This window comes from Zingiber officinale, chromosome 3A, assembly GCF_018446385.1.
Source record: "Zingiber officinale cultivar Zhangliang chromosome 3A, Zo_v1.1, whole genome shotgun sequence".
Classification (NCBI taxonomy): Eukaryota; Viridiplantae; Streptophyta; class Magnoliopsida; order Zingiberales; family Zingiberaceae; genus Zingiber; species Zingiber officinale.
In genome coordinates this window covers 40,922,204-40,944,357 of record NC_055990.1, presented here as the reverse complement: position 1 = coordinate 40,944,357, position 22,154 = coordinate 40,922,204, and positions in this window count along the sequence as shown.

Here is a 22,154-nt window from a genome sequence, read left to right as displayed (position 1 = left end):
ATGCTGTTAACATCTAATCAACTTATTCATTTCCAAAAGATACAGAATTAATAGCTTGCTTTAGATACCCAAGGAATTAAGTACAGTCAATCCTGTATACTGCTCTAAATAAATCCATTAATCTACCATTAAGGAAACCAACAGATTAAACTAACTCATAATACTCAATGTGCATATATATGTATATACATCAAAACTGAAACTTAAATGCTTAATAAACACATGCTGGTCCTGTAAGCTATAAAGGAAATCAAATTGGCATGTCTAATTAAGCTACAAATGAATAAGTCTACTAAGGAACATAAACAAATAAAACAATTTGTTCCAAAATTTGAAAGCTTCACTAAGGAACATAAACCACCTTGAATCCGATCCAAAATTTGCTCACAAGATAATCTCCATACTACCAATGAATTTCTGCATATAGGCTTGCTAAAAATTGCCATTTACCAAAATAATTCTGCTGCTATCTAAAGTTGATACGTGGATATGATGATACACTAGAACCTACAAGGAACCAAAGCATGATTGTTCTTCTTGTTATGTGCCAAGGCAACAAACTAAATGGAAATCATTGCGGCATGCTTCAAATTCAAGGGAAACAAGATCCGAAACTTACTATGCTAACCAAAACCTCAACAAGACTTAAGCTGAATACCAAAGCTTTAGATATGAAAACTAGGGTTCTATGGCTACTTCGACCTTTAGAGCAATAAGGAAGAAAATCACGGAAAACAAGAATCCGAAAGCCATGAAAACAAATCAAAGCTCGGAACAACTCCTACTGCAGGTGAGTAGCAACTCACCTCGCTGTTCTTGGACTTACAACCGGAGAGAAAAAGGCTGTTAGGATTCGGAGAAGTTGTTTCCTCAAAGATCTCTTGGTATCTACTTGTTCTTCTCGACGAGGGGATCACGAAGGTGTGGAGATCTCGCCGGAAAAAGTCCTCGTCGGCCGTCGAAGATGAGCCCTAGATTCGGCTCTGTTTCCGCCCGAGAGTCGGCGCCGTCGCGAGGGAAGGGTGAGGAAAAGTTTTGGTTTCGGGAATTAGAAATTAACCCTTTATAACCTAGGTTTTATTTCTGCTCCTTACTATAACTTAAATACATCTCCCTTCATACTTGGTTAACACCTCACGCGTAGCCCAGTTGGTTGGCTGTGTTTGGTTCATGGTTGGAGTCGCGGGTTTAAATCCCGCCGAACCCCCTTTTTATTCCAATTTATTTCCTATTCCGTTTCCTATTAACTATTACTTAAATAAATTTCATTCCCTTATTAATCAGAAATGCTTGCTGGGACACTTGGTCAGCCGCTCCGCTTAAAGCATTTGTCGCGGCCGTAGATTGCCGGGTCAAGCCTTGGCATCAGGAAATTTTCTGCAACCTTTTTAAACCTAAGGTATTTCTGTTTCAAATAGAGCTTATATATATTTCGTTCCATATATGTTCACAAACCACTGGCGAAACAGTTGGCTGGCCGAATTTGCTTAAGGTTCTGCTTAATCGGAGGTCTCCAGTTCGAATCTCGGCTTGGACCACATTTTTGCTGAAACTTCTTTCGTTTAGTAAAAATACCAAACGACCTCCAAAAATTACATAAAAATAATCTAAAAATTTCTAAAATTCTCTAAAATATTTCTATAGTATTTCTAAATTTTTATAAGGACTTTTAGGACTCCAAATATTGAAATTTGGGGTGTTACAGTAAACAAACAAAATCCACTCACAAACAAACCAATCAGCCACAAACCGACTCAATATTTGAACTTCTACATTTAGACTTTTTTGACTCCCATGGAGTCAAATCCATAAATGGAAACTTATACTATTTAGTAATAATCGATGATTACTCTAGGTTTACTTGGGCAAAATTCTTAAAACATAAAGACGAAACTTTTGAAATCTTTACAAACTTTTGCAAACAAATTGAAAACAAAAAAGATCTTAAAATTAAAAGAATTAGGAGTGACAACGGGGGAGAATTTAAAAATCATAATTTTAACAAGTTCTGTCTTGAGAATGACTACCATCATGAATTTTCGTGTCCTAAAACCCCTCAACAAAATGGAATTGTAGAAAGAAAAAATAGAACTTTACTGGAAGCCTCTAGAACTATGTTAAATGAATATAACTTACCCAAATATTTTTGGGCAAAAGCTGTTAGTACAGCCTGCTATGTGCAAAATAGAACATCATTAAATAAAAGACATAATAAAACCTTCTTTGAAATATTTTATAACAAACAACCCAACATAAAATATTTTAAAGTATTTGGGTGTCCAGCCTACATCTTAAATACTAGAGAACACTTAGGAAAATTTACCTCTAAAGTAGAAAATGGAATTTTTGTAGGATATTCTCTAAACAGTAGGGGTTACAGAATATATAATAAAATTACGTTAAAAATCGAGGAAACCACAAATGTAAAATTTGAAGAAACCCAAGGACAAACTCAACTTCAACCTATTGAAAATAATAATCCTGAAGAAAACAATAATCAATTCCTAGATCATGAAGAAGATGAACACACTCAAGTAAATCAACCCCCTAGAACTATAAGAATCAACCCTAACCATCCAACTGATCAAATAATTGGCGATCCATACCTAAGGGTTCAGACCAGATCATCCTTTAGGAACCTAAGTCAAATTTCCCTGATTTCAAAAATTGAACCCAAAACTATAGCTGAATCCCTACTTGATCCAGATTGGATTATCGCTATGCAAGAGGAACTAGCTCAATTTGAGCGTAATGAAGTTTGGGATCTAGTACCACCACCTAAAGATAAGAAAATAATAGAAACAAAATGGGTATTCAGAAACAAATTAAGTGAAACTGAGGAAATTACTAGGAATAAGGCTAGGCTAGTTGCCAAAGGGTTTAGTCAAGTTGAAGGACTTGACTACGATGAAACCTATGCCCCAGTAGCCAGATTAGAATCCATTAGAATGTTACTAAGTTATGCAGCCCATAAGGGATTCAAACTATATCAAATGGATGTTAAGTCAACTTTTCTCAATGGACTGATAAAAGAAGAAGTTTATGTAGGTCAGCCTCCTTAGTTTGAAGATCTAGAACACCCTGATTATGTCTTTAAGTTAAAGAAAGCATTATATGGACTTAAACAAGCACCCAGGGCATGGTATGAAAGGCTAACATCTTACTTAACATCTAAAGGATTCAACCAAGGTCAAATTGACCCAACCTTGTTTGTTAAATTACTAAATAACGACATATTTATAGCACAAATATATGTAGATGATATAATATTTGGTTCAACTAACTCAGACTTTTTAGAAGAATTTATCAACCTAATGGAACAAGAATTTGAAATGAGCTTAGTAGGAAAATTGACCTATTTTCTAGGTTTACAAATTAAACAAACAAATGAAGGAAATTACATTTATCAACATAAATACACTAAAGAATTACTTAAAAAATTTGGAATGGAAAATACAAAAGAAATAAAAATACCTATGGCAGTAAACACAATCTTAGACAATGACCTAAATGGAAAACCAGTGGATCTAAAGTATTATAGAAGTGCAATAGGTAGTCTACTTTACTTAACTGCAAGCCGACCTGATATCTTATTTGCAGTTAGTATATGTGTCAGATACCAAACCTGTGCTAAAGAATCCCATTTGACTCAAGTCAAAAGAATTTTTAGATATCTTAAGGGAACAACAAATGTAGGAATTTGGTATCCTAGAAACAATAACTTTGAATTAATAGGATATTCTGACTCAGATTATGCTGGATGCAAATTAGACCGCAAAAGCACAAGTGGTGGATGCCAACTGCTAGGCCCATCACTTGTCAGCTGGTTTAGTAGAAAGCAACATTGTGTTGCACTATCTACAACTGAGTCAGAATACATAGCCTTAGGAGAATGTGTAGCCCAATTATTATGGATGATGCATACCTTAAAAGATTTCAACTTAAAAATCACAAATGTAAAAGTTTTAATTGACAATATTAGCTCAATCAATTTAACAAAAGATCCAGTGCATCACTCAAGAACCAAACACATTGAAATCAGGCACCACTTTATCAGGGATCATGTTACTAAGGGTGACATTGAGCTCAAATACATTGAGTCCAAGTCAAACTTAGCTGACATATTCACCAAACCACTCCCTGAAAGTGAATTTAGCAATTTGCGCAGAAAACTAGGAATGTGCCTAATAGACTAGGTGTTTCAAATTTTCAAAAATATTTTCAAAAATGGTTATTCTCAAATTATAGGTTAAAACATATTTCATTTTCAAAACTTTCCTATTTTTAGCCTTTTTAAAAAAAAAATATTTTTTGCCTTAGCATAGTTCAAAATCCTTAGAAAGCATGTACCCATAGGACTAGTTTTGAGCATCTCACCAAAACCCTAGGCTTACCTTGCTTGTGTTTGACGAACATAGAAAGGGGTGAGATGTATAGGCCACTTGCCTAAGACTTAAGATGCTTATTTCAGTGTATCAATATAAGTCTGGGCGTTAAATACAAAATATACATTAATCAAGTTGAACTTAACTTGACTAACCAAGTGAACACTGCTATCTTTTGATGGTCAGTCAGTAACTACCTGGTTAGACATTTGATTTAATGTCAGGTTCAGGGGGAGAAATAAAACTAATTCAGTTTTCAAATTGAATTTTAAACTTAATTTTGAAAATCAAAGTTTAAAATCAACTTGTTTAAAATTGTGAAATTTTTTTTAAAAAAATCACAATTTTTTTTTTCTTTTTTACTTAGTCTGTGAAAACTAACTCTTATAAAACTAAGTTGTTTTTAAGAATTGGGTTTTACTTTTTTTTTTTAAATTGATTTTTAGATTTAACTTAGTTCTGAAAATTGATCTTAAAAATCTAGTTCTTAAAATTTGATTTTACTTAATTTTAACAATTTGATTTGAAAGTTAAATTTTACAAAAATTAGTTTAAAATTGCGTTGTTATTGAAAATTATGGAAATTATTTTTAAGATTACAAACTTAGTGTTGAAAAATAAATTTCAATCAGTTTTGAAAAATAGATTTTTTTTCAAACTTAGTTTTGGAATTTTGATTTTGAAAACTTATGTTTGAAAACTTGAATTTTTAAACTTTGACCTTAAAAACTATACTTGAAAAATTAGCTATTTTTCAAAGTTACTAAGTTATAAATCAACTATTTTTCAAAACTTAGTTTTTTAAGAAGTAAAGGTAAAACTATCTTTTAAACTCCCCTTGGTTAACTTGACATTTTTTTTACCTTGTCTGTATCTATGATTTCTTAACATTAGTTCTTTTGATGAATGACAAAGGGGGAGGGTTAGGTGGTTATGGTTAAGTTAGCTAAACCAAACTGAAAATACAAACTAACTTAAAAATCACATAGATGCATGTTGTTTCTTGCATAGGTTTTCACTAACTTAACCAGATTGCCATCCCATCAAAAAGGGGGAGATTGTTGGTGCGGTTAGCACTAACGATTTAACCTAGGTTTTGATGAATGACAAATCAGGTTAAGTTAGTTTGTTGTTGTCTGACACTTTGATCGAGTGTGCAGGAGAAGTCCAAGCGGATAGCTGGCTGACCGGATGTTTGGCATGAAGCCCAGCTAGGTCGACGGGTTGATCGGATAGCTAGCACGAAGTCCAAGAGGGTCGACGGGTTGACCGGACGCTTATGCACAAAGTCCAGCTAGGTCGACGGGCTGTCCGGATAGCTGGCACCAAGTCCAGACGGGTCGACGGGCTGACCGGACGTCTGGCAGGTAAGTGAGGTAAGTCACTGGAGGGGAGTGACTGCGAGGACGCGTTCCCGAGAAGGGAACATTAGGTGTTGATCCGGCTTAGATCCATTTCGGATATCTAAGTCGAGATCATGACTAGATTCCGGTCTTGGAAAGACGGAATCTAAGTCATACTCTTTTTGCTAATTCATACTTAATTTGCTTATCTATAAAACTGTGCTAACAATCTGTGTTACAGGGTATATTTACCTCGGACTAACCTTTTCTTGCAGGAGAAGGACTTTCTGGAGAAGAGGGGTCCGGGCGCCCGGAGGTGAATTTTATCCAAACCGAGTCATCGTCACGTGAAGTTCACTGATTAGACCTGCCACGTCGCACAAGGGTGCCCAGAAGGGATCCAGGCGCCCGGAGCAGCATATAAAAGAAGCCCCAGGGGTGGAGCTTCAGAATCAACTCAGAACTCTTAGACTGCTTGCTCTACTGCTCTGCGCTCCAACGACGCTAACGAAGCTCCGACAACGTGCTCTTGTCCTTGTGGTTTTCTTTCTGTCGGTATAGCTTTGTTTTAATTTTCATTAGCATTCCTTGTACTGTCTTTGTAATCATTATTTCGAATTGCTATTGAATTTCCCAACGAAAGTACTCACGGAGTACGGACCTTCGAGTAGGAGTCGTCACAGGCTCTGAATGAAGTAAAAATTACTATGTCTATTGTTTTTAAATTCCGCTGCGTTTAACTCTTTTTAACACTATTTTTTTTTTAAATCTATATTCACCCCCCCTCTATCGACGTTTCACGATCCAACAATTAGATTCCGTCTCACTGAGTCTGGAATCTAGTTAAGATCTCAACTTAGAGTTCCGAAATGGTTCTAAGTTGGATCGGCGCCTAAGTTCCCTTCCCGGGAACGCGTCCTCACAGTCACTCTCCTCTTGTGACTTACCTTAACTTACCTGCCAGACGTCCAGTCAGCCCTTCGACTCATCTGGACTTCGTGTCAGATGTTCAGTCAGCCCTTCGACCCGTCTAGACTTCGTGCCAACTATCCGATCGGCCCGTTGACCTAGCTGGGCTTCGTGCCAGACATCCAGTCACCCCGTTGACCTGTTTGGACTTCGTACCAGCTATCCGGTCGGCCCGTCAACCTAGCTGGGCTTCTCCTGCACACTTAGTCAAAGCGTTAGATCACAATAAAACTAACTTAACCTACTTTGTCATTGATCAAAACTTGAGTTAGATCGTTAGTGCTAACCGCACCAACATGTACATGTGTACAAGAGTCTCGTACTCTTAACATGTTGTGCTTTGGCCAAAGACTTTGAATAATAATCCTAACGAGTGGCCATAGGGTATACGTCTCCTCGCAAGGAGCGATGAATCCTCTGTAGGTTATCTAAACATCTTCGAGTATTTTGACATATACCTAATCATCTCGGGTTCATACCTCAATGAGGTGCTTGCTTAAGATGTCAAAGTATAAGTCTCCATGACAAAGATGACTTATATACCTCAAGTCAAAGGAAACTTGCACTCAAGCTACAATAAGAGCTCCACAGGCATATCCATATATATAGATAACCATATAAAGTCATACAACGAGTCACTCTAATGAACTAGTTACCATAACTAGCATCCACATTTAACTCTCGACATCCCAATGTCTCCAGCAGTGATGTAACGACCACCCTTCTTACTACTACTACTCTCTAAGGATGACCGTTACTTACTACTAACTCTACTTAACCGGTATGATTAAAATCCTTGAAGAAACCCTACCGAAAAATTTCGGCAGAGTCTCCCTTGTACTGGTGACCAAATCAACAATACAAACAAACTATACTCAGCCACAGGCGGCTGGAACATATATTTTCACAACCAAAAGGAATAACATCACCACGCAGTTTAATGAAATCAAAGCATGCAAGTAATAAATAGCGGAAACAAAATAAAAACAGACAGTTAACTAACAGCGGAAGACTAAATGACTCATCTAATACATTCTTAATAAATTCTTAAACTAAGTCCCAAGGCTTCCATAGTCCTGGCATCACACATCCCTCGAACACCTCCTTGTCGCCTTCCTTTCTATATCTTTTCCTTTCCTGTATCTGCAGTAAGAGGAAGTGTAGTCTATAAGCAAAATTTGCTTAGTAAGCGCTATCTAACTCACAAAAACTCGATATGCATGTATATAAATAGAAACATGCAAAGCTACTCATGCTCATAAATAGCAAATAACAGTAAGCTAACTCATGCTCTCCTAATAGTAAAGAACATACTGAAAGGCTAAACATGTAAGACAAGTCTATACTATCATGCTAGCATAAAGAATTTAACTTACTGAATTCTAAACACTTTCTGATTCTTATTAAACTTACTTAATAACTTATTCTTTTATTTTACTTATTTAAAACTTATTCTTTAATACTTGTAAACTTTTGTAAACACATTGTTTTATTAGTTCAAAAGCTTATACTTATAATACTTCAAAATAGTAATCAACTTCTTCTTGGGCCCAGGCATAGTACCATCTTATGCGCGTTCCCTGATAGGTTGGGGTAGCGAGCCACCAATCCTAAAAGAGCAGACCTCGGTCTACCAGGGCCAAGACCTCGGAATTGGACACCTGGATTTGTTTAACGACAACCTCGGAAGTCGGGTACTAGCCTCTTCTTAAAAGTAAAATACTTATAATCTTAATTACTTCTTCTTTGAATGCCTCGGCATTTTAATAGGCACCTTGTGCGCCAAAATCCCTAAAGTCTTGACTTTGGGATCTACTTAAGGCCTCGGCCTTTTCTTTCTTTTCTTTCTTTTCTTTATCTTTCTTATACTTTTCTTTATCTTTCTTATGCATCTATGAATGAAACTAACTATGTAACACATAATCATGCATAGAATACAAAAAGAAATCTGCACATACAATCTGTATTTTAAGCTCTAAGAAATCTGCACTATAAGCTCTCCATGCACAAATCAAATTAAGCTTACTGGAAAACTAAAACAATACCAATATAAAACTTATTCACAGCTATAATTTTATAAGGAAATCATAATCTTTAAGCCTGTTACAACTTAGTCAAAACTGGAACACCAAATCATAAGCACGCTAGCTACTCTTAAACCTCTAGCCATCCCAATGCTGTATAGAAAAATCCCAAGCAAGAAAACAAAGGACACTTACTGCTCTTAAATATACCATTTATAGAAGGTAAGGTACACTTTAGTTTACAAAAATGTAGGCCTTCATAGTTGATTTGCATGGTAATACAGTGGGGTGGGTTTCTACTGCTTTGAATAAAACAACATGCACAACCTAATCAATTCATTCATTTCCTCAATCTAACAATTGAATCAAAATTACACAATAGCAAAGAAATTTAATTCTGAGATCTTTCAAACATATAACTGTTCTTTGTTCATAGCAGTAAGCACAAACAAGAGCGACTGTGAAACCTCCGGCCGAATCAAAAGACAACTGGGAAGAATCCAATTGAAGGAATACCACAAAGAAACTCATAGAACAAAACATAGCATGCTGGAAACCGGATCCTTAACATATCCAAATCGCAGAACACAATCAAACTTCTATCTAGAAACTCAAACAACCCGAAGAAACAGGGCAGCAACAAATTCAATCTCCAATCCGGTGCAGAACCCAAAACAGAAAGCATGCGATGGATTAAGCACGAGCAAGAACAATTAGAACATCACTGAAACCTCAACTCACGATAGAACTTCGAAGTTCAATCCTTTCCCACGACATACCAAGAAAAACACAAGGAAACCACATTCATTACCGAAACCGAAACCAAATCTATAATTCGAAACGATATAATCCGTTTCTCTTCTCTAATATTCTCTGCAGAAAACTAAAGACTGAAGGAAACATGAATCCTTAAACTATTTTAGATAACTTAAGGACACAAAAGATTTAGATAAGAACACAATCTATTCTTCCTTTGAAGGTCACGGCAGCAACCCTAATCTAACCTTCTTCACAGAACACATTCGGAACACAAAGGAAATAGAAATCCGAAGCTATCCTACTGCAGGTGAGTAAGCGACTTACCTATCCTTGGACTCAAACCGAGAAGAAAGGAAGGTTCTAGGGTTCGGGCAGCTCAAATTCCTGCTCTTCTTCGTGCTTACAGCTTCTCCTCGACGAGAAGTGGAGAAAACCCCTCGGAGAACTTTGGCCGGCCGCCGGAAAACAAAGCCTGGCTCGGCTGCGATTTCGCCCAAGCAGGAATCGCCCGCACAGCGCCGTCGCGAGAGGAGAAGGAGAGAAAGGTTTCGGTCACGGGATAATTAATCCCTAACTTATCCCTCTTTTATAACTTAAAGTTTATGGCTTAAGACTATTTCGCTCCTTATCTTTTCACGAAATACTCGCGGAAGAGTTGGTTGGCTACGGTTTTGACCAAGTCAAGGGTTGCGGTTTCGAATCCTCAGCCGCGCACTTTTCGTTTCGATTTATTTTCAATGTTCCTAACTATACCTTATATAAATTTGTTCTCACATCTAGTTAACAAATCGAGCATGGCACGGTTGGTCGGGCCGAGTTTTGCTTGGGCCGAGGAGCTCGGTTCGAAACCCAGCTTCTTCAACTTATTTTCCTTGCTATTATTCTCCATTACCATTTTCTACATCATATACATCTTATCTCATATATTATAAACAAAACTTGTTTAGCTCAGTTGGTTGGCTGACTTATGTTAAGACTCGGGTCAAGCCCGAGGTCTTGGGTTCAAAACCCAACTTCAACATTTTTCTTTTTTTTCTTTTTTTTTAAACTTCTTCCTCTTGGTAAAAATACCAAACGAACTCCAAAAATTGCATAAAAATACTCTATAAATTCATAAAAATCTCTAGAATTTTTCTAAAACATTTCTAGATTTTAATAAGGTCTTTTAGAACTCTAAATCATGAAATTTGGGGTGTTACAAGTGAGAAAATAGCTACTCGGTGAACCAAGAAGTGTAACCCGTGCTAATCTTAAAGAATTGATGATGTCTGAATGCATCATTTAATGACTAGGAAATTCCAATATTTTCATAATTGCACATGTAGAGATAATCACTAGTTATGATCCAATTACAATTTTTCTCATGCTATAAATTATATTGTGGACATTCAGTAAATGAGTTTAAGACAATCAAACATATAATATGCACTCAAATAGTGAATCTATATTTGGTAAAAACCATAAGGTGATTGCCTTAGGACATCCCTCAAAATCTAACACTCTCACTTGGCCTAATGCCAATCGCCACGGTGTCCTAAATCGTAAGCATGGGCGTGACTCTCAAACTTACTTTGTGCTAGAGTCTTTGTCAAAGGATCTACTAGGTTTCTTTCAGTTGAAATTTTCTCGAGTTGTATTTCTTTCCTACTAACGATCTCCCTTTAATATGAATATGAATCCTGACTGAGACTTGGAATCATCCTTGTCCGTCTAGAAATTGGCATTCGCATATCCGCGTATGATCATATCATCATCTTCATATATTAAGAACAAATCCTTTCTTCTCAAGTACTTAAGGATTGTCTTGACAGTCATCCAGTGATCCATTCCTGGATCAAAATGGTATCTGCTCGTAACACTCTGAGCATACGATATATTAGGCCTTGTACATAAAATAGCATACATGATAGATCTTATTGCGGATGCTGTCATGCCCTAGAGGAGTCCTTACCGATAAAATTTCGACAGCATCTCCCCTATAACAGTAATAATATGAAATATATATATAAGAATATTCACACAATATAACCATCAGCCACACAGCTGGTAGCCCATTCGGCTGAAACAAAATAAACACCACCATGTAGTTATATATATATATATATATATATATTAAACAACCCACTCGGCTGTATTATAAACCAACACAGTGGAAAAATGATAAAAAAAACCCATACGAACTAAAATGACACACTGCTAGCCGGCTAGGCTTTATACAACAACCACAACAATACAAAATTCAACTCCACATAATAAACTCCAAAAGATAATCGAATTAATATAACACCAAATACAAAATAAAAGTAAAGAATAAACGAAACCCGATACAGTCTTTGGATGTGACGTAGGACTGGTAGCCAGAACTCTCCCAAGAATCCTTGATTCATCTACCTGCTACCTGGCGAAAGAAAAACCATTTTGTGGGGTGGTGAGTGCTGGGACTCAGCGGGTAAAGGAAAGATAGTGCATGAACATCATACACAAATAGAGAGTGAGCCAACAGTATACAATCTCATAAGGGGAATAGAAGTGTAACGACCCGACCCATTTGGCGGCCCATTTGGCGACCCTCGAGTCGTCGACCGTCGACCGTGCCGTTACTCACTAGGACTTTCCACCCCTGGCCAGTGGATTTTTGCCTCCCCCAGGATTCGAACTCTAAACCTCCAGACTTAAGTATTAGAGTTTATGAATCCTGGTAACCAAGTGAGATGATCTCGCTTGGTTACTAGGATTCATAAACTCTAATACTTAAGCCTAGAGGTTTAGAGTTCGAATCTTGGGGGAGGCAAAAATCCACTGGCCAGTGGACCGACGGTCGACGGTCGACGACCCGAGGGTCGCCAAATGAGCCGCCAAATGGGTCGGGTCATTACAATAAAAAGGTGCCTTTTATTATAACGACCCGACCCATTTGGCGGCCCATTTGGCGAACCTTGGGTCATCGACTGTCGACCGTTGGCCGTGCCGTTACTCACTAGGACTTTCCACCCCTGGCTAGTGGATTTTTGCCTCCCCCGGGATTCGAACTCTAAACCTCCAGGCTTAAGTATTAGAGTTTATGAATCCTGGTGACGCTCACTTGACTACCAGGATTCATAAACTCTAGTACTTAAGCCTGGAGGTCTAGAGTTCGAATCCCGGGGGAGGCAAAAATCCACTGCCAGGGGTGGAAAGTCCTAATGAGTAACGACACAGCCAAGGGTCATCGGTCGACGACATTAGAGGTCGCCAAATGGGCCGACGATATAAGGGGCTGCCAGTGGGCCGCCGCAAGGGCCGCCCAAGAGGCCAAAGGGCCGGGTTGTTACAATAAGTGATATAAATGTTTTATTTGTTGAGCTGGATTGTCACACCCCGGAGGAGTCCCTACCGAAAAATTTCGGTAGCATCTCCCTTGTACTGGTGACAATCTGGAGCAATAAATACACATAATATATCTATACAACCATCAACCTACACGGCTGGAACAAAAATGGAAACAACCATGCAGTTAATATACTCAGCTTATCCGGCTAGACAAAAAAAAAAATGAAAACAACCGCGCAGTTAATATTTAGCCCACACGGTTGTATCAAAAACACAGCGGAAAAAAATGAAGAGGAAACCCACAAATGCAAAGTCCACAACACAAGTATCAAAACATAGTTAGTTCTCACAACACCGAATCCAACGAATATGAAATGTAAGTAAAGAGAAACAAAACCAAAATAATTCCTCGGATATGATGCGGGAAGTGGGACCGCCTGATAATATACTCCAAGCAACTCCATATCATCTATCTACTACCTGAAAATCAAAATAGTATAAACGGGGTGGTGAGTATAGGTAACTCAGCGGGTACTAGACAGAATAAAGAATGGTTAATATAATGATATATAAATCAAAGAATACAGTCTCCATAAATAAAGAATAAGATCATGCTGTCAAATATAACATTTCTATCCATATCTGATACAACAACTGTACATGAACATAACTGACACAATAAAATGCACATACCATAAATACACCTATCCGACCAGAATCAATACCATGATACCGTGATTAGTAAACTCACTAGGTCTGCATCAGATCTACTCGTGACACTTGTGCAATATAAATACAACTGCATATACATGTAAAATAAATGACATGTATGAGGTATGACAACCAAATGCAGCATACATAGCTCAAACACGTGCAATATCTCAAAATCACATGCAACTACTAGACATATATGCAAATATATATCTCCACAAATGCATCGCGCATCATATGCAAATGTGTATGCATGCTCCATGGTCACCCCTGCCACCTCTCCAGACATCATGACCTCGGTATGGCCGAGAGGCTTGGGTCCATGACAAACCGTACTAGCCTCACGCACATAACCGCTATAGAGCTGTTGAGGCGGACGATACACTAAGTAGTTATCTAACTACATAGCTAAGGGTCCCTGACCACTCACAACTCTAGCCCTCTGACTATTGTACCCTCAAGACCGTAATATACCAAAAATATGGCAAAGATTTAAAATAATTAAATGTTGATATAATTAAATGATTTCAAGGGAAATAAATGGGTTTTAGTGGATAATATATCAAGAAATAAGATTTGATGAATTTATAGAATTTTATGGATTTTTTTGGGAATTTAAATGAATTATTTTAAGTTTTAAGGGGTTAAAAGAAAGCTTGTTTAGAATTCCTATTTAAAGTGGGAGTTGATTAATTTTATTAATGTAAGTTTTTATTAAAACCCTAGGTTCTTTCCCCTCGCTTGTCGCCTCCTCTCCACAGTGTTGCATTGCATTCTCCACAGTGTCGCTGGAGCATGCACGGAGTTGGCCGCCGATGCCGCGAGACCAGTTCCCGTGGGCGTCACCCGTGTCGTGCTCCGGCCACCACTGTCCCATTGGTTCCTCCATCGAGTCGTGCGACCGCCGCCTCTGCACGACCGCCACCCCCTCGCGATCGCTGCCTCCGTGCGACCGCCACGTCCTCGCCACTGCCGAGCCCATGCGACGTTCGTATCCTCAAGACCGTGACACCATCTTGTTAACGAGCGGTTGCTGCCATCCCACCACCACCATCGTTGCCACGTGCATCTTTGCCGCCAGCCACCGCGATCAGATGTCCTGTAGTTCTCGCATGCTAGCGTCGAAGTAGCCTCACCGTCGCTGTGCTCCACCTCCATGGAGCGTTGTTGTGCCTCTGGTGCCCAGCGCAGCCGAATGATCCAACCGCGACGGCGACAAACCCATTAGTTTCTAGGAGTTCAAGGCCATGCCCGTGCTTGCGTTGCTCTCGCCATCGAAATCCACGGTAACAAAAATACTAGTTAAATTAAAAGTATGCTTTTATTAATGTAGGATCTATTGAGGAGTAGAGGTTGTCATATTTCGATTAATTAGCAAGTGATTAACTAACTGGTTTAATGGGTTAGCTAATTGGGTGATTAATTAAGATATGAATTTATCACATGGTTAATTATGATATTAAGGAATTGATGAAATGGATTAATAGTAGATGAGTTAATTGAATAATAATTGATTAACTACTCATATTTAGCAAATAGAGGTAAATGTAAGTATATTGATTTATGGATTAATGTTTGAATAATCTATTTAATTGATTAATTGATTTGGAGATCAACTAAGGGTAAACTAAGTTAGCTTAATTAATTTGATAAAGGTTACCTACTAATTAATTAGTACATTCACGGAAGATGGGTAGATTGCTTAGTATGCATATTATAGATCTTTAGTTTTGCCTCGTATCCTGTATTTGTAGGATTCGAGTTGGATGTGATCTTTTGGACTTGTTGAAGATGGTTGACACGATCTACATATAAAGGCGAGTACTTCTTACTTTGATTCTGTAGTTCTTTGAACTTAGTGCATGAGCTATCTTTGGATAGAAACTGCTTTTACCTTAACTCCACTCTTATTTTTCCTACGTTTGATACTTCCACTTGATCTTTGAGATATTCATTTCCATATCTATACAGTCTCTCATTGTTATCCATGATATGTAGCAGATACTAGATATCATGTTTACATGTTTTGATTATTGTTTATTTATGTACCGTATTGAGCATGATGGCTTCATGTAGCATACCTAATATCTGCTTATGTTTGTATGATGACTGTTGCATTTTGCACATCATATCATTTCATACATGTTAACGATAAATTCTCCCTTTCGGTCGAGAGAGCATTAACCAGGGTCGTAGCTCGGCCACTCGAGAGAATGGTAGCTGGAGTAGATGTCGCTTGTCTTGTTGTGCCACATTCGGCCACTCATGGGTAGTGGTAGTTGGAGTTGCGAGCAGCAAGGACCCCCGTCGCAGATGTAGCTAGTTAGCTACTATGCAACTGTCCACTCGGTCACTCGAGAGAGTGGTAGCTGGAGTGTTATACAGTTTGTCACTGACCCGGCCTCTCGACCATATAGGGTTCATGGTGCAGAGGGGTGGGCGGGAGTGACCATCCATGCATACGTTGTTATTATTATATCTGCTAATACTGTTGTTGCTTACTTTTGCTGCTATTACTAGCTGATGTTGTTGATGTTTACTTATGCTGCTGTTACATCTCTTACTGCTGTTGTTCACCTATGCTGATATGCTTACTTAAGTTGAGATATATACCTGTGGTATGTGTTTAGACACTAGCCTACTTATTGTTAATATGTATATACCTCACCTGTTACCCATGTAGTTATAAGCAGTACTGTAGCAGGTCTTTGCTACACCTGACCTTCTATTACTAGCCTAGGATATGGTTTCAGGTATGGACACTTATTATGGTATCATTGTAGTATCTGCTATTCCTCTTGTGAGACTGTATCTTGTTGGCATTCTCGATTTGTATATTATGTTCATGCACTATCTTTCTTTAACCCGCTGAGTTCTAATACTCACCCCCACCCCCCAAACTAGTTTTTCTTTCGTGAGGTAATAGGTAGATGAATCAAGGATGTTTGGGAGAGTTCCGACTACTAGTCCCACATCACACTCGAGGATAGTTTTCTTTTTGGTTTTGTTACTATTTGGGTGGTATGTTAATTTTGTGTATTTTTCTTTTGAATAAGTTGATATGGATTTTAGAGTATAGTCTGGTGGTTGCAGGTATTTTAGTTAGTGACTTAGTTGGTCTTATATTCGTATTTCTTTGTGATTTTTCGTTGTGTTTACTTTCAGTTGTGTGGGATTATTGTACTGCATGGTTGTGTGTTTACTTTCAGCCGTGTGGGCTTATTATATTGTGTGGTTGTGTTTATTTCTAGCCATGTGGGTTATTGAATATGTTATATATTGTGTGTATGTATATTGCTTCATATTGTCACCGGTACAGGGGAGATGCTGTCGAAATTTTATCGGTAGGGACTCCTCTGGGGTGTGATAATCTAGTGGTATCAGAGCGGGTTTACGATGCCTATTTTTCATATTTTGGATTTTCGAGTTAGTCTGATACCAAATTATTGGTATCAGAGCTATGTTTGAGATGTCATTTTTCGTGTTCTGGAGTTTCAAGTTAATCTGATACCAATTAGTGGTATTAGAGCCAAGTTTATGATACCTATTTTATTTGGTGTTTTGGATTTTCGAGTTAATCTGATACCAATTTTTTTGGTATCAGAGCCAGGTTTGAGTCAAATGTTGGGTTGTGTGTTTTTGGGATTTCGATCTTGTTTCGATTTACGATTTTTGAGTTAATCTGATACCAATTTAGTGGTATCAGAGCATGTTTTACGATGCCTATTTTCTTGTATTTTGAATTTTGTGTTTTGATTTTTCTCGATGCGACTTTTTAAGTTTTGGGACCAGGCAGCGGCAGGAATCTCCAAGCTATAGGAGGTATGTGGTATACCATTATCAGACACTTCTGTTATTACTTGACTAGTTGTTTATACCATGTATGACTTGTGTTATGTCAATCCTTGGTTAGATCAGGTGTGGTGATAGGTTATCTTTTGATGATCTATTAGTGGATATTGTTAGGACCAAAAGTAGCTAGAGGGGGGGGGGGGGGGGGGGAATAGCTCGTCGCATTCGCTCGTTGCTCGGCGTTGCTTGTTCCTTCAAAGATGTGCAGCGGAAAATACAGAAACAAACACACAACGCTAACACGGTTGGTTTTACTTGGTATCCACCTCACAAGAGGTGACTAATCCAAGGATCCACACCAACACACACACCCTCCACTAAATAAAACTCTCCTTTATGGTAACTACCAAGGGCGGAGAAGCCCTACAAGACTCAATACAAGAAGAGAGGGAAAGGATACAAGAAATACAAGCTTACAAGCTTACAATGAGTATAAACCCTAACCCTAGCTTCTCTTCTTGGCTTTGATCCGCCTCTTGACTTGGAAAACTTCCAAGATCCTTCAAGAACTGGCGATCTGAGCTTTGTGAGTGCTGTGGAGGAGCTGGCGAGAAATCTGGAGTGAATCGGAGAAGAGATGCCGAAGGAAATGAACGCCTGCGGCCTTTATCGATGCCAACGGTCGGATCCCGATCGATTCGAATGTTCCCAATCGATCGGGGAGGCTTTGGATCGATCCACGGATCGATCCAGGCGCCTCGTGCTCTGGAACGCGCCTGGATCGATCCGGCGCTTATCGCGCGCATTGCTTCCCAATCGATCCACGGATCGATCCAGAGGCTCTCTGTTCGCTGGGACAGGTCTGGATCGATCCACTGATCGATCCAGAGCCTGGATCGATCCACTGATCGATCCAGCACTTGATTTTTGTCCAAAACCAAGTCCCAAACCTCCCAAACCAACATCCGGTCAACCTTGACCTGTTGGTATGTCATGCCTAGCATCTAGTCACTCCCTTGACCTGCTAGGACTCCCTTACCAAGTGTCCGGTCAATCCCTTTGACCCACTTGGACTTTTCTCTGTGCAAAGTATCCGGTCAATCCCTTTGACCTACTTGGACTTTTCTTTCATGCCAAGTATCCAGTCAATCCTTTGACCTACTTGGACTTCCCAGCACCAGATGTCTGATCATCCTTGATCCATCTGGATTTTCCCTTGCCTGGCTTCACTCACCAGGACTTTCACCTAGCTTCACTCACTAGGGTTTTCCATCTGCCTAGCTTCACTCACTAGGACTTTCACCTGGCTTCACTCACCAGGATTTCCATCTGCCTAGCTTCACTCACTAGGACTTTCACCTGGCTTCACTCACCAGGACTTCCATCTGCCTAGCTTCACTCACTAGGACTTTCACCTGGCTTCACTCACCAGGATTTCCATCTGCCTGCCTTCACTCACCAGGACTTTTCTTCTGCCTGGCTTCACTTACCAGGACTTTCCTTCTGCCTGGCTTCACTCACCAGGACTTCCATCTGCCTAGCTTCACTCACTAGGTCTTTCATTTTGCCTAACATCCCAGTTAGGACTTCCCAGTCAAGTATCCGGTCAACCTTGACCTACTTGACTCTTCTTCAATCAATATCTTATTGTCAAACATCTAAACCCAAACCAAGACTCAGCTTGGTTACCCAGGTCAACCTTGACCTGAGGGATATTGCACCAACAATCTCCCCCTTTTTGATGTTTGACAATACCACAATAACACTTACAATCCCATATGTAAGTTAGGCTAATCCCATAGCCTCCTTCTTCATGCCACTAGGTAATGAAAGCATAAATTAAGCTCTTCATTCTCCCCCTAAGAGGGCAAACTCCCTCTAGGTAATGAAAGCCTAACTTACTCCCTTTCATGAGTCCTTTCATTCTCCCCCTATGACCTTCCCATAGGTAATGAAGGCCTAAGCTTAACCATACATTCTCCTCCTATTGGCACACATCAACCCATCGTTGGACACACATCAACCTATGCTCCAATTCTGGGCACACTTCAACAAATCCATTTGTTGAAGACTCTCCCCCTGAAGAGTTGCTCATCGTGATCACAACTTCACTCATTGTGATCACCCGATAATGATATCCCATACCCGTCATTATCACCTTAACTTCTCCCTCAATGTTGACAAATACCCAACCTTGAGCATTTTCAACCACTTGAGTGTCCACTTGAAATAATGAGGATATCCACTCCCCATTTCTCCCAATTTCAAGTTTAAATGCTCAACCTTGAGCAAGTCCACAACAGAAGGTTAACCACCTTCCAAGGTTCATGAAAAATAATTTTCATGTCTTTAAAGAGTCCCTCCCCCTAAAGACATGGTGGTAACTTCTGTCATTGCACCAACAATGACTTGGAATCCCTAAAACATTAGGAAACCCAAATTTAGAAGTTTTGAGATTCAAATATTCAAAATTTGAAACAACCTCAACCTAAACTTCTACTTAGTCTTCGTTAACCAATCCATCCTTGTTTTCAACATGAAAACACCCTTTGTATGTATACAAATGTATTTAAGGGGTTTGGAATGGTTACCTAGACTAAAATAGGTTCAAAGATGCTGAAATCAGGCCTTCCCAGCCAAAATCAGCAACTTGGATCGATTGGAGTTGGGTTCCAATCGATTGAACCTTTCTGAATCGATCCACTGATCGATTCAGACTCCCTGGATCGATCGGCTGATCGATCCAGCGAGCTTCTGCTCGCGGGAATTGCCGTTTGAATCGATCCATGGATCGATTCAGGAACTCCAATCGATCCATGGATCGATCGGAGCTCTGATAGTTGCTGAAATTCCATTTCAGTCAACTTCAGAAACCCCTAGAAAATTCTACAAAAATTCAAAAATTATGAAATTTCGTGTAGACATTATTTAGGGCGTTTACTATCACGGAAAAATAGTTTTCTATGAAAATACTTCATATTTTCAAAGATTGACACAAACTTGAAAACTTGCAAAAACTTTAGTGTTTCTCTTCAAGTTTGTGTCTAACTATTCAATGGTGATTACTATCAAAAGATAGCCTTCACCAAGGTTTTCCAAAAACATTTTAAAAACATTTTCAAAACCAATATACCATCATATTCCTTGGGCTTAATGCACATGACTTGTACATTGGCTTTCCCAATGATGGGAAAACACATAACTATGCGTTTTGATGAACCTAAAACTCAAAAGAATGCACTAAATCAACATCTTGAGTTTTGTTCATCTTCCTAACATCTCACTTGTATCTATTGTGGAAAAAACACATACAAGTCATCTTAGAGGTCTTTGTGAGATGTAAAATTTGGTTTTGCCCTATTCTAGGGATCATGCATATCTATCTAGGCATTTGAGAGATATTAGACATCCACCCAGGATGTCACTTGTCAATAAGTGTCGTTAAATGCCATTTGTCCTTAATTACAAGGAATTAAACTTAATGCATGATTATGTTATGGCATACATCAAAAGAAAATAATTTTCAAAAGAAAATATCCTATTACTACATGATGTATGAATGTCATGACATGGTATTTTTGGATTTTTCATAATAAAACATGAATGCAAAACTAGACATGATGTCATGGCATATTATGGGCAAACAATCATGGCAAGATTTAGCATAAATAAAATATACCTAGATTAACTATCTAAGTATCCTTAAAGTCTTAGCTAAACTTACAACTTAAACCTAGATTGCCCTAAAGTGCTACAAGAGAATGCCAAAGCCTAAATTTGGCATTTCTAATTTCCTTGATTTAATGTATGCCAATTGAAAATAAACATGTCCTCAAATGTTGGCATATTCCATTTTTCCTCAAGAGTAGCACTTTTAAATTTAAGGCCCGGATTGCCTTAAATTGCCTAAGAACATACCAAAATCCCAACTTGATAGTTCTTATGAATTTCCCAATATGTGCCATTTAAGATTAAAATCAATTCTTCCACCATTAGGCACATTTTACTCTTTCAAGGAGTAATCAATAAGTCCATTTCATTTTCAAAGGTTAACTAAAACCTTGAAAATGCTCCTTGAGTGTCAATTTCCTCAAAGTTGGGTTAACTACCCTTCTAATCGGAGTTGACACTCTCTAACCCATCTATGGGGTAGAGAAGATGCTCCTAGGAACCCAACACCTATTGGTGCTCCTTGGATGCTCTAGGTACTCACTAGGGATAACTTCCTAGATACCTTCCTAGTGACCTTGTTGGGCTTCTTAGAAGCCTTGGTCACATTTTCTAGGTCAACTCTAGGGATAACCTCCTTGTGACCTTGTTTGTGACTTTCTTAGACTTCTTAGAAGTCTTAGTCACATTTATTGCAAAATACTCTTAGGGATGACTTCCTAGTATTTTGGCTTGACCACTAGACCTAGGGTTTGTTCCATAACTATATGGAACTCTATGGTAAGAGGGCACATCCTTCTTAGCCTTTGGTTTGTATCCCAAACCTCTATGGCCATTGGATGGCTTTTGTACCCCTAAACCTAGGTTATGCTCATTTTGCCATAATAGGATATTTTCCATCCTTTTTAGGGTCTTTTCCATTTTATCAAGTCTTGACCTCAAGACTTGATTTTCTATCACTAAGTCCTTAGTTTTAGAGTTTTCATTTGATTCATGAGCATATTTGTTCTTGGGCTTGTATCTAAAATCTTTAGAGTTATTGCCCAGACTTTTACCTACATTCCTAGCCTTAGGTGTAGTGGTTTTAGCATGAAAAGCTATATGTTTTTCTTTAACGCTATCATGCTTTCTATTTTCATGGTAAATAGCATTAAAATGATATAAGTTAGAACTATCATGCTTTTTACCATAAT